Source organism: Lissotriton vulgaris, chromosome 6 (genome assembly GCF_964263255.1).
Source record: "Lissotriton vulgaris chromosome 6, aLisVul1.2, whole genome shotgun sequence".
NCBI lineage: Eukaryota > Metazoa > Chordata > Amphibia > Caudata > Salamandridae > Lissotriton > Lissotriton vulgaris.
In genome coordinates, this window is record NC_141694.1 from 1,059,354,759 (window position 1) to 1,059,369,737 (window position 14,979).

Genomic DNA, 14,979 nt, shown 5'->3' on the forward strand with positions numbered 1-14,979 from the left:
GGCTTTTGTAGTTCGGACTGGACTGTTCCCATGGGGCAACAGGGTCAGAGCTGATTTGCATATCGCCATTGTCTAACCCAGGGTGGTGTGGAGTGCAAAAAAACGATGGATTTGGGCCCAGATCTTTTGACTGGGGGAGTGTGTGACATTGATCCACATTCAGTCCATCACTTGTTGTTTTTGCAATTGCCGCCCTAAGTGCGCTGGGGATGCCCAGACGTGGGTCCCAGGCACTCCACACCACTTGGAGTCAAGCTAGCCGGGCTGATGAGAGGTGTTACCTCGAAACCGGTCCGGTCCTCGGATGCTTGATTCCGTTCTGGGAAGGACATGGCTTTTGTAGTTCGGACTGGACTGTTCCCATGGGGCAACAGGGTCAGAGCTGATTTGCATATCGCCATTGTCTAACCCAGGGTGGTGTGGAGTGCAAAAAAACGATGGATTTGGGCCCAGATCTTTTGACTGGGGGAGTGTGTGACATTGATCCACATTCAGTCCATCACTTGTTGTTTTTGCAATTGCCGCCCTAAGTGCGCTGGGGATGCCCAGACGTGGGTCCCAGGCACTCCACACCACTTGGAGTCAAGCTAGCCGGGCTGATGAGAGGTGTTACCTCGAAACCGGTCCGGTCCTCGGATGCTTGATTCCGTTCTGGGAAGGACATGGCTTTTGTAGTTCGGACTGGACTGTTCCCATGGGGCAACAGGGTCAGAGCTGATTTGCATATCGCCATTGTCTAACCCAGGGTGGTGTGGAGTGCAAAAAAACGATGGATTTGGGCCCAGATCTTTTGACTGGGGGAGTGTGTGACATTGATCCACATTCAGTCCATCACTTGTTGTTTTTGCAATTGCCGCCCTAAGTGCGCTGGGGATGCCCAGACGTGGGTCCCAGGCACTCCACACCACTTGGAGTCAAGCTAGCCGGGCTGATGAGAGGTGTTACCTCGAAACCGGTCCGGTCCTCGGATGCTTGATTCCGTTCTGGGAAGGACATGGCTTTTGTAGTTCGGACTGGACTGTTCCCATGGGGCAACAGGGTCAGAGCTGATTTGCATATCGCCATTGTCTAACCCAGGGTGGTGTGGAGTGCAAAAAAACGATGGATTTGGGCCCAGATCTTTTGACTGGGGGAGTGTGTGACATTGATCCACATTCAGTCCATCACTTGTTGTTTTTGCAATTGCCGCCCTAAGTGCGCTGGGGATGCCCAGACGTGGGTCCCAGGCACTCCACACCACTTGGAGTCAAGCTAGCCGGGCTGATGAGAGGTGTTACCTCGAAACCGGTCCGGTCCTCGGATGCTTGATTCCGTTCTGGGAAGGACATGGCTTTTGTAGTTCGGACTGGACTGTTCCCATGGGGCAACAGGGTCAGAGCTGATTTGCATATCGCCATTGTCTAACCCAGGGTGGTGTGGAGTGCAAAAAAACGATGGATTTGGGCCCAGATCTTTTGACTGGGGGAGTGTGTGACATTGATCCACATTCAGTCCATCACTTGTTGTTTTTGCAATTGCCGCCCTAAGTGCGCTGGGGATGCCCAGACGTGGGTCCCAGGCACTCCACACCACTTGGAGTCAAGCTAGCCGGGCTGATGAGAGGTGTTACCTCGAAACCGGTCCGGTCCTCGGATGCTTGATTCCGTTCTGGGAAGGACATGGCTTTTGTAGTTCGGACTGGACTGTTCCCATGGGGCAACAGGGTCAGAGCTGATTTGCATATCGCCATTGTCTAACCCAGGGTGGTGTGGAGTGCAAAAAAACGATGGATTTGGGCCCAGATCTTTTGACTGGGGGAGTGTGTGACATTGATCCACATTCAGTCCATCACTTGTTGTTTTTGCAATTGCCGCCCTAAGTGCGCTGGGGATGCCCAGACGTGGGTCCCAGGCACTCCACACCACTTGGAGTCAAGCTAGCCGGGCTGATGAGAGGTGTTACCTCGAAACCGGTCCGGTCCTCGGATGCTTGATTCCGTTCTGGGAAGGACATGGCTTTTGTAGTTCGGACTGGACTGTTCCCATGGGGCAACAGGGTCAGAGCTGATTTGCATATCGCCATTGTCTAACCCAGGGTGGTGTGGAGTGCAAAAAAACGATGGATTTGGGCCCAGATCTTTTGACTGGGGGAGTGTGTGACATTGATCCACATTCAGTCCATCACTTGTTGTTTTTGCAATTGCCGCCCTAAGTGCGCTGGGGATGCCCAGACGTGGGTCCCAGGCACTCCACACCACTTGGAGTCAAGCTAGCCGGGCTGATGAGAGGTGTTACCTCGAAACCGGTCCGGTCCTCGGATGCTTGATTCCGTTCTGGGAAGGACATGGCTTTTGTAGTTCGGACTGGACTGTTCCCATGGGGCAACAGGGTCAGAGCTGATTTGCATATCGCCATTGTCTAACCCAGGGTGGTGTGGAGTGCAAAAAAACGATGGATTTGGGCCCAGATCTTTTGACTGGGGGAGTGTGTGACATTGATCCACATTCAGTCCATCACTTGTTGTTTTTGCAATTGCCGCCCTAAGTGCGCTGGGGATGCCCAGACGTGGGTCCCAGGCACTCCACACCACTTGGAGTCAAGCTAGCCGGGCTGATGAGAGGTGTTACCTCGAAACCGGTCCGGTCCTCGGATGCTTGATTCCGTTCTGGGAAGGACATGGCTTTTGTAGTTCGGACTGGACTGTTCCCATGGGGCAACAGGGTCAGAGCTGATTTGCATATCGCCATTGTCTAACCCAGGGTGGTGTGGAGTGCAAAAAAACGATGGATTTGGGCCCAGATCTTTTGACTGGGGGAGTGTGTGACATTGATCCACATTCAGTCCATCACTTGTTGTTTTTGGAGGCTGGTCTTGAGGCAGTGCGGAGAGCTGTGAGTGGAATTAGCAACCAGCACCTAGGGTGGGATAAAAACGATTCTCTGGGGGCTGACTGATTTAAAAACTTTAAATACTTTAAATACCTGGGAAAAAAAAGAAAAAGGATTTTGAAACACTAAGCAGCGGATGCTACGATTAAGTGGGACTCAAGTCTGGATGGTAATACGGGTAAAATACCCACCTACGACAGGCCAACTGGGGCCTTATATTTAAACTTCTACTATTACTAACCCAGCCTGGATCTGGACCTCTGTGGAGAGTAACGTACAGATAAAGAGACAATACTCTCAAGGCTGGGAGTTGGCACCTAAAAACCAGGCGAGAGCTACACGTGCTGGAAAGACGGCAGTAATTGAAGAGGCTAACAACCTCGGGAGTGAAGGGCCCGTATATGAATAACTAGGTCTACCTTTAATTAAGCCCCCGATACTACAGCCTCCTAAAGCAGTAGCAGCAGTAGCAGCAGCTATGTCCCTAGACAGGAAAAATGGAGGAGGAAATGGACTGGCTGCTGATCTGCGTGCACTCAATGGTAGCTGATGCGCTGCTAGCCCAACAGAACGATATGTTAATAATGGAACATCTAAAATACCTAAAGACCCCCCTTATAATGGGGTACTGGCTTAATCTCTAACACAAAATTCTGCTAGAGATATAACAAGCGAGGAAGTAATTAATGTATTGGGGGCCAGTATTGTAGTAGACGCTGGTGCAGGTGGTGATATACTACGCAAGGGCTCTTTACTTAACTGCTCGGACTCTCCTATACCATCTAACTCTGATAATCAGGCACATCCTCCCACTGACAACTACGGTATAAACTTTGCGTCAGAGATGGGAGCAGCTACAGATAATACCATAGCTGGCGATGACTCAAATTGATTCTGAATTTAATGATGATGAGTTTGAAGAAATGGAGGAGGATATATTAAGGAAAATTCATGGTATAAATAAGGGCTCTGCTGCAAGAAAAACTAGAGGAAAATTAAAAAATAAAGCTAAGAAAATTTTGTCTGGTCAAAGTGGGCCGAAAACCAAAGCAATTGCTGATAATAGCCCTTTAAGAAAATGGGTGCAAGCCAAAGGGGGGGTTAAAATGATGGTACTTCGGCAGTCAGGGAATAGCCCAGGGGAGGGAGCTTCCACAGAAAATCAGAATCAGACAAAAAATGTGAATGCATCTGATGACTGTACATTAACTATACCTGAACAAAGCCTCCCCAGCCTCCCCAGTGCCGACGATATTCCTGATGTAACTCATAATATGGGAGATCAGAATACAGGCTTGAATCAAGTAACTGCCCAATTGCAGCTAGCAAACAGCTTGGAGAATGTGGCGGAGAAATAAGGCTAACAAAGAGGATGCATCACTTAGCCTGATTGTCCAACTTCTTAACAAACAGAATCATGAGTCCCAGCTACACTACACGCAAATGCGGGAAGATAACGATAAAATGCAACGGTCTTTAATTGCCCTAGAAAATAAACTTGGTTGTCTTACGTCAGAGATAACAGACCTACAACAAAGGGTTGTTGTTGATACAGAGGAACTTTCTACTCGCACAGAAGTACGTGTCAATAATCATGAAACAGATTGCAAATCTGCAAACGAAAATCGAGGATATGGAGAACCGACAAAGACGACAGAATCTCCGTATTTTTGGCATACCAGAAGGGGCTGAAGGTGGAGACCCACGGGCATTCATGGTTCAACTCTTTCAGAAGTCCTTCCTGGATTTGTCGGACTGGGAAGGGTTCATAGATTACCCTTAACCCAACGAAACAAGGATAATCAGTATCCCAGGCCTTTTTTGATTTACATGGGTAACTTTCTGCTGAGACAAGCAATCTCTGTAAAGGCTCGACCTAATAAGCCTGTTACCACAGAATCAATGACCTTCTTTGTAAGTTCAGATTTAAGCAAAATAACCATGGAGAAGCGCTAGAAGTTAAAACAATATATAGACCCGATCAAGGCACTGGGTGGTCAAGCTTTTCTACAGGAGCCAGCGCGCTTAAAAGTATTTAAGAACGGTCATACATTCCTTTTTTTTGATGATCAAGATGTGGAGAAAATGATGGGAAAATGGCGGGGAGAATCGTCTGATAAACTGTAGAATCGTACAATAATACAGAGAACGATTTAAGAATGGCTTAAGAATCCCAAAGGGCTTTTTCTCTCTGACATTTGACATCTGACTAAGAAGGTGGGAGAGAGGGGGAAAAGAAAAGGAAAAAAAAAATGAAAATATTATTTTAAGTGGGAATTGTTCCTGATTATTGTGTTATCTCTTATTCCCTTATCCTTTTTTTCTTTTCACTCTGCTTATTTTTCTACCTCTCTATTTATCTATCTTACTAAATGTTGAAAAATCCTATTATATGATTAAGGATGCAATGCTGAATTAATGTATTCTTTATTTTTCTGCGCCACATTTGGTGGTATTGGAGCTACTGATATGGTTGGGGGAGAATGGGGGGGAGGGTCACTGCTGCTACTCTTTTTGGCTGCCTAAACCAACGGCAGCTGTTTAAGAGAGGAATTCTCCTCTATGGAAAGTGGGGGGTGGTTGGGGTAGCTGGGGATTGCAAGGAGTGGGGTCTAGGGGTAAGGGGGTTTTTGGGGTGGGGTAAAAATAGTAAAAATGACATGAGGCAAGTTTCTAGAAAAATAAGCGGTAAAGCTCCTTTTTTTATTCTTTATTTTCTTTACGTTCTTATTTGATACGTAGGAAGCAAGGGGAGAAGGAAAAAATATTGTTATGGATAGAGTAAAATGTTTAGCATGGAATGTGGCAGGATTAAATAATAAGAATAAATGGCGTTTAGTTTTGAGGAGCTTAGGATGTATAACCCGCATATAGCTTTGCTGTCAGAGACACATATTTGCCACAAGGAACGGAAAGTACTCAAAGAACTGGGATATAAATTTATCATAAGTTCTGACTTAAATGTCTCAATTAGAGGGGTCGCTATTTTACAAAATACATTTTTTAAAGCCGAGGCCATTAAAACTTTTACAGATAAAAGCGGTAGATGGGCCATCGCTCAATTTATTATAGAAAACAATAAATATACATTCTGTGTGGTTTATGGCTCAAATACAGATGATCCCACTGTTATGGATAAAATTAATTTGGAACTTCTTGAATGGGAGGGGGAATGTTTTATATTTGGTGATTTTAATTGCATTATGAATTATAATATTAATACTACCAGAAGGGGAGCATTTAGGAGGATGCGCAAAACTCGTGCTGCTATTAGAGAACTAGGGCAAATTCACAACATAAAAGATGCTTGGAGGGTATTACACCCTGACGTTGCCGGTTATACATACTATTCAGCGGCGCATAAGTCATGCTCCCGCATAGATATGGCCTGGGCTTCAGATAAAATTCTGGATACAAGCAACATGGAGATCTGCCTGCGGGTCACATCAGATCATAACCCCATTATTCTTTCATTTAAGATATTAACAAAGAAAATAAACCACTGTTCTTTTTCATTTCCAAGACATTTATTTCTTAATACAGATTTTATAATTAAACTTAAAATGCACATTAAAGAATTCCTGGAATTTAATATTGGCTCAGCTTTGTATAAAGTGGTCTGGGACTCTTGTAAGGCCAGCATTAGGGGCTTCACTCAGCAATATATTTTCAGACAGAACCTAGTAAGCAAATAAAATACAGATGATATCATCTCAAAAAAACTACATGCAGAAAAACAACTAACGGATGCGCTCTTACAAGGCTCCAACTTAGTAGAAGAGTTAGGCTATACCTTAATTGACCTCAAGTCTGCTTTAAAACAGACGCTGAGAGAAAAAAAGCTTAATTAAATCGCACAAATATCGTCTCTCACAATACGAGGGTGGGGAAACAATTGGAAAAGTGCTAGCTTACAAAGTAGCAGAAAGTAAAGCTAAAACATTAGTGAGGACTATTAAAGGCCCAGACAATGTGATATATAATAACCCCCCTCAAATATTGGAACAGTTTGCTAGCTATTACAAGGATCTATATACCCCTGAAAATTGCCCAGGGTCTGCTGATATCACTATGTATTTACAAACTAATGCAGTGAAACGCATTGGCGAGGATCAAACGGATATGCTGAATAGAGAAACTACCCTGGCTGAGATTAGATTGGCAGTCTCTGCCTTGCCCTCTGGTAAAGCATCAGGGAAAGACTCAATCCCGCTAGAACTGTACAAACATTGTATTGAGGAGTTAGCCCCTATACTTATTCAAGTGATTAGACTTATTGGACTAAGGGGAAAAGCCCCTGAGTCATGGACCATCACACAAATTATATTTTTTTTAAAGAAGGGTAAAACATCAGATGAGTGTGGGTCATATCGACCAATTTCGCTAATCAATACGGATGCAAAGATTTTTGCTAAAATATTGGCAAACTGACTTGCTCCAATTATCTCTGCTCTGGTATCTCCACAACAACACGGATTTGTACCCGGCAGGGATACCACAACACATATAAATACGGCTTTTGTAGCCTTTGATATTGCTAAGGTTAGATTCACCCCACTCGGTATGATATTATTAGACGCTGAGAAAGCATTCGACCCAGTGGGGTGGGACTATCTATGGGCTGTGTTGAATAGATCTGGCATAAAGGGTTCAAATGTGCAATGAGTACAGGCTTTGTATGCTAACTCTCGAGCTAAAGTTTGTTATGCAGGGGTACAGTCGGGTATATTCTCTATTCTGCGATGCACCCGTCAAGGATGCCCACTATCACCTTTATTATTTGCTCTCTCGATCGAACCTTTTTTAGTGGCACTACAAAATAACTCATGCATAATACCCTTAAGATGACGGTGTATGCAGACGATATTGCGATATACTCCTCGAATATAGCTGAGGCAATGATAGGGATTATAGAGGAGGCTAGGATATTTAGTATAGTCTCTGGATATAGGCTGAATACTAATAAAACACAAATAATAATGAATTATAAATCAAAGGACCCAATTCAGGGAGTATGCGCAACTGCCACCTATCTGGGAGTTAAAATATCAGCTAGCTCAGAAGATATAGCTATGCTTAATTATGAAATACTGTTAAAAGATACAACTAATAATCTAAAAAAATGGCACAAGGTTCCACTTAGTTTAATTGGTAAAATTAATTTAATTAAAATGAAGATTCTCCCCAAGTTCATTTATTTATTTCGATCTATCCCACTGCGTATTAATAATCATTTTTTTAAACGCCTAGACGGCATACTTAGCAGCTTCATCTGGGGCTATAAAAAAGCATGGCGTGCAATTGAAGTACTTAAATTAACGTATGCAAAAGGCGGCATGGACTTCCCTGATTTCAAGGCATACTTTTGGTCAGCATTCTTAGGGCTTATCCGCAGCCTGATTCATCCGGATAAGGAACCTTTTTTCTATTATGTATTTATGTTGGGTGCTGAGTCTAAAATGTTTTTACACTAAATCAACGATCCGAATTACTTTAAGCGGGTTAAATTTAAGATCGCACGGGACATAGTATACATCTGGAAGGCTATTACTAATAAATTTCAAATATCGATGTATCACCCTAAACTACCTCTATGAGACAATCCAGCCCTCCCGGGAATATATTTCATGATGGGGGAGGGAGGCAATGGGCACATCTGGGTATCAAAGATCTGGGGGACTTATATGATAATACTGGATTCTCAATGTTTGTCAGACTCCAACTACTGTATAATGTTACAGAGAATATGCGCTTTAAATACTATCAAATCAGAGATTATTTTTTACACAACCTTAAACTTAATGAACTGACTGACTCTAATGTTTGGGAATGTATTTACTTAGCAAAGGATAGATCACTGATTAGTTTTGCATATAAAAAGAATGAACTCTCAAAAGGAAGGCGACTGTGGGAAACTAGCCACACGGTGGAGTCAGAAATTGGGGACTACTATCATGGCTAACTCAATATCTCTCGCATTGGATACTATTCGCAAATCAGTATACTCCTCCAATCTAAGATTGCAATCATATAGAACTATTTGCTTTCTTTATTATACCCCTCACGCATCTCGAAATGGGCAATAAATAACTCGAATAGTTTAAGTAGTGTCAGGACTAGATGCCCGAAATGTGATTTATACGCAGCTGATCTAATGCATATGTTTTATATATGTCCATCGTTATCATTATTTTGGGCATAACTGGAAAGGATTATGTCTCAAAAACTAAAAAGACCTATTTCATTTACGTTCATAGATATCTTACTGGGTCCTCAATCATGCGATCAGAGTTTTAGAGAACTTATCTACATTTTAGTGGCATATGCCAGGCTAACTATAGCTCGAGTATGGATCGCACAATATCCTCCAGTGATTGCAGATTGGTGGGCTATAGTTAAGGACACATATAACATGGAATATTCATTAGCAAAAATTCGGGGTGAAAGGGCACTATGCAAATTTGGAAAATATTGGGGAGAATTTGTATAGGTATTTATATATAAATGGGGGCACGGCCATCTAGATAAAGCTACATTTATTATGGGAATGTTTTCCTTTTCCTTTACTTTGCTCTTATAATATGTAATAATTAATTTAGCTTGACTTAAGAGTTTGTAAGCTTCCTATGTTATTCTCTTTCAATCTGTATGATGATTACGCTCTTTTTTTTGTTATTGTTGTGCTTCTTTAAATCTTATTGCTACGCTGACCTCTTCTCATGAAATAAAAAAGTAGGAAAAAAAAGAGACAATTATTTCAGTGCTTTACTTCAGAGGACAATATTTCAAATTTATATCTTTTACATTGTCAAACAATTACTTTGGATGCTTTGAATTCGCTGGTGCATCACCCACCTGAAAACACCATCTATCGCTGACCCTTCACAACCCCTAAACACCATTAGTCCATGCCCCCTAAAACCCCTCTGCACACCTAAACTACACTCATCCCTGAAGCCTAAAAGCCCTTTCACCCCAAAAATCCACCATCTTTGAACCATAAAATCACCCACTACCCCTAGCCACACCCATTGCTGAGCCCTGAAAATCCCTTTCTATGTCTAAACTCCAGCCCTCCCATACCCCTAAAACATATTGGCACACCCAAATCCACCCATCCATGAACCCTAAAAATCCTCACCGTCCTTAAAGACCAACCATCCACGACTCACAAGAACTCCCCATCACCTTAAACTACTCATCCTGTACCCTACAAAACTCTTAGTGCATCTAAACTACCCCATCCCCGAATCCTTAAAACCCCTCACCACCCTAAACTCCACCCCACCCTGAACCCTAAAAACTCTTTACCAATCAGCTGCTACCCATAATTGAACCTTAAAATCCTCACCAGCCCTATACTCCCCCATCTGTGAACTCTAAAACCTCTCGACACCCTTAACCTCCACCCATCCCCAAAACCACTCACATACCTAAACACCACTCATCTGTGAACCCTTAAAACCTCTCACCGCCCCTACACTCCGCCTGTCTCTGTACCCTAAAAACCTCTTTATATACATGATCTCAAATTATTCCTGACCCCCTAAAAACCCCTAAACATTATCCATCCCTAAACCCAAAAATCCTGCAGTAGTCCTAAAGTCCTCCTAAGTTTAATTTATTTTTAGATTTTTTCTTAAAATTATCTTTCCTTTAAAATGTTTACTTTCCTTTTCTATTTTTTGTGTTTCTGTAAAACTGTCTTTCCTCAAAATTTGTTTTCCATCATTTAGTTTCCTCCAATGTGGTTTCTCAGTTTTCATTTTCCATTCATTTACTCTCATCAGTCAGCAACTGTAGCTGTATGTTTGAACAGAGAGAAGTTAAAGATAACTTGGTATTAGTTGATTTTTTTTATTCTATGGTCTTAAAAAAGCAAGACAGCAATATATATATGCAGATGTCTCCTTGAATCTTGCCAATAAATAAAGTTTTGCGGAAAAATAAAACTAAGTTGAATTTTAATGGGACAGACATAGGTAGTCCCTTTTAAGTATTTAAGCCACCAGGTCATTTAGAGCCTAGTTTCATAACTCATTTGGACTCTTTCTCGCATGTTCTTCTCTCTGTTCTCTCCTCATGAAAGATTCTTCACTGCCAGGGCCTGCCAGGGAAAAAAGTGAAGTTCTTTTATTTGTTCTTGTGGGGGCGACTAAACTTTTCTGTCACAGCACACAGGAGATTCTTATTTGTTGCTAATGTACATTTTCTCATGCCTTTTGATCAGGTTTCTGAATATATCTGCCTAAATAAAGAGTATTGCAAGGCAGATATCACAAAATAAGATTTGTAGTTAGAAAGGTGAGGTCATTTTATTTATTTCATATTGTTTGCATGGTGTTTTCAAACGTCTGTGTGCATATTTGGCTATGTTAACAAATATTTCAATTTTGTTAATGTGTGTTTTACAAAAAAGCAGCAAAACAAAGCAAAGCATACCACCATGCCACAGATAGAGTTTACTAGGTCTAGTAAGTAGTCTTATACAATTGTCATCAGGGCATTAGTATTACAGTAGAGAAGGCAGAGTCTGGAGAGCAGATTAGTACCTCACTCTCTCCCTCCCAGTAGTCCAAAAGGCTGTGGTCTCCCAGTCCAGATTGTGATAGGCCCGCCAGTAACCATAAACTTTCTAAAATTTCTTCGGACCACCCCAGGCCTCTTATACTACCCTTTCTGCCTCAATGCAGTGCGTCATGTCAATCTCCCACTGGCTTTTTTTTTTTGGGGGGGGGGGGCTAGGGCTTCTCCATGTGCTAGCTGTATCACTTTTTGTTTCACAGAAGCCTAGAGCGCCGAGTATAAGCTCCCATCACTTTTATACATTTTAACTATTTATCAAGGCCACAAATCACTCAAGGGTGCCTGTCGGTATGTCAAAGTTAACTGTAGAGTACTCATATTTTATTGTCCAGTCAAAGATAGTACCACAAGTTTGTCATTTCTTGACAGAGAAGCAACAATCACAGACGCAATTGGCTCATCTCTGGCTCCTTTTCAAGCCTTGTCAGTGAGAACAGTGAAGTTATGGATTGATAAAAAAACAATTTTAGGGTTATGGTAAGTTAAATAATCATTGCCAAAGCTATCCTTCTGCATTGTTAAAGTTGTATACTGAAAAGATTTTCGCAAATTTCACAATAACACACAAAACATGAATCCCAAGCAATTTTCCATCATACATAGACCAAGTAAAACAGAAAGTACCAGTACAAGGGTCGGACACGCAGACGCATTTGGTACCGCACTTAATATGCAGCAGCAGGTCCAAGTTCTGTCACAGACAGAACAAGTCCCACAGTGTAGTATCCTACTCATGTTCTTGTTATGCCTTTTACATCTTCTGCTCAGCCAGTGTGTTCGTGTGTGTGCTGCACGGAATGTTGGAGTGATGATGCGATTGGAATGTTGGATGCCTGAGATGTTGGAAGTGACAGTTGAGAATGGGCTGAGCAGCATGCAGGCTGCTCCTGGTGGGGCTGCTTCACAGAGCTTTACTACCTGCTCTACAGAACATAACTACCTGTTGTACTGAATTTACCTACATGAAACTGTCTTCAACAGTTTCCTTTTATTTCATCCTTCCTGCATGGACCTCATTACTACACACAGACAGCAGCAATACAAGCTTCTCTATCTCTCACAAACACCGTGAATATGTTTCTTAATTTGCATGAGCAGTGCAAGTTTCCGTCACACACGCAACAGGTAAAACAGTTGCAGTAAAGCTGCAGTGGAAGTTTCTTTACTATTAGGGTTGGCACACGGGAAATGCAGTGGGCTCCCCTTGTATTACTCACATTGGTCCCTGTATAAAAACCTATAAAATATTAGCAAAATTAAAAATAAATTAAAGCTAGTTATAATCCTCCCGAATGCACGCTGATTTTAATCAAATATATCAAGAATCCTGAAAGCAAGATTTGGGATTGTTTGCTTTAAAAATAAAATGTATTTTAAAAAATGCAACTTGAAAAAAAAAGTTTTGATAAACTATTTCGAACTTCAGATACCATTTCACTGTGTTATCATTTAGTAAAGCGTGTTTTATGCATCCCGATAGTTGCATTTGTTTTATTAATAATGAATAATCTGTGCAAAACCAGAAGAGGCAACATTAAAAAACATATTAGGGGCCAAATTCTGAAATGAAGTTACAGTGCACATATGTATGCAGTTTCATTGGTGTAGATGTATTTACTTTCAATGCACAAGAGTTTACAGAAGTAGGCCTGAAAACCCTATAAGTAGCAAACTGTTGTGAATTGCATTTTCAAATGAGCAAATATACACCTGTATATTTGTTCATGTGAAATCAGGTGATTGATTGAAAATTCACTTGCCCTTTGACTCCTTTTGTCCTACTGTGGAAACAGTTTTTGCCAATATTAGGAATGCATTTTCAACCTTTTCCGGTGCAGGAAGTGATTGGGGAGGGTTGGTGACTACACCTAAACCTATACATTTGAGTGTGTGTACAGACTCACAGGCCATGCGAAGCCTCCGACTTCCAGCCCAGGTGTATGGAAATACGCAGAAGAAAATGCAGATTACCTGGGGTAATACCCAGCCCACTTAAGCCCATGTCAAGGCACTTTCACTCCAGAATCAAAGAACAAGCAGAGGCTGTCATTATATACATTTGCACAGAAAACATTTATGGCCTTTCTGTGCTTTCTCTGCACCTTTGATGTCACAGAAATTTTAATGAACGCTCGTCTAGGCTCTGTGCCGCATATTGCTCGTGCACAAAATAGTTCCCCTGCTATGCAAAGGGGCATTCCCTTATTTTCTTGGGTGAATGACACATATCTGCCTGTGCACCTGCGTACCACAGATGAAGGCGCATGCGCCAAAGGACCGTGAGATGCGGCTGAATGGGCGCCAGCTTGTTAGAGGCTCATTGTAGCCTAGGCTTGGGAGAGGCATGGGGGTGTGCTACAGCGAGCTCTTTCTGCTCAGAGGCCTTATAACACATTGATCATCACTCAGCAAATCCATGAAGTCGGGGCTGAGGCATTTGTAGGTTAGAACAAATTGTAAGTAATCCACTGCACCAGTGTTGTAAAACGCATCATTTTAACCCCTTGCGTGCTGGTGACGGAACCACTCCGTCACGAGCCACGGACGCGCTGTGCTGGTGACGGAGTGGTTCCATCACGGCGCGGCCGCCCCGCCCACGCTGCAGGAATTCCGCCCCTGCGCAGGCGTTCTATTGAGCGGGTGGGGCCGTGACGGAACCACTCCGTCACAAGCACAGCGCGCCCGTGGCTCGTGACGAAGTGGATCCGTCATGAGCATGGTGGCGCCGCGCGGCCCCCCCTCCCCCCCCAGCGCTGCGGCGGAATTACTGCTGCGGTCAAGGGGTTAAAGAAAGACATATTTTGCTATATAGATGTATGAAGGTGGACAGTGAACCGGACGTTAGGAGAAATAGTACATTTGATGTTAATTGTGAGGGCAGTATTATCAAACTAATACGCATGCGGCCTCATTTATGTTTTTTTTGTCGTAGAGCAGCGCAGCAGGCCTTGCTGCTGCGGTGCCCCACATCAAAAGAAAAGGGCAGGAGTCTGTTAGGTACGGCGCATTCCTGTCCTTTACCCCTGCGCTGGCGCACAATGGGCTGCGGAACGCCAACACAGGTACCTTCGCACCATGGGGCAAGGGTGCCTGCGTTGCGGTGATGATTGTTTTGCTGCAGGAAGGAAAACCTTCCTGCGCAGAAACAATCAAAAGAGTATTTTCCTCTTTCTATGTGTGCTGCAGAATGCAGCACATTTGGAAAAACGAAAAACGAGGAGAAATAAAGATATTTCTGCTCGTTGTGCCTCCCTTATGCCTCCCCAGTTTTTGCCCTTGCCTCAGACTTACGAATTCTCATAAATCTGGGGCAGTGTCGAAAAGCCCTGGGGCTTATTTACAAGCTTTTTCCCAGATTAAAAGAGATGCACCAGTGGCGCAAGAGGCTTGTAAATAAGCCCCCTGGATGTTGCTGGGAACACCCTCAGCAACTCTCATGGAATGCCTTTTTCACACAGTTTTCTGTATGAAAGGGGCACATATTTATAAGGCCATGAAAAGCCACGTAACATGGTTTATGTGGCCTT

At 43.0% G+C, this 14,979-nt stretch overlaps 1 protein-coding gene across 1 annotated transcript in view; it reads left to right on the forward strand.

Moving 5' to 3' along the window:
• The window catches only part of PGBD5 (piggyBac transposable element derived 5), a 519,549-nt gene that overhangs the window by 159,850 nt on the left and 344,720 nt on the right, over positions 1–14,979 (forward strand). The window lies entirely within an intron of this gene.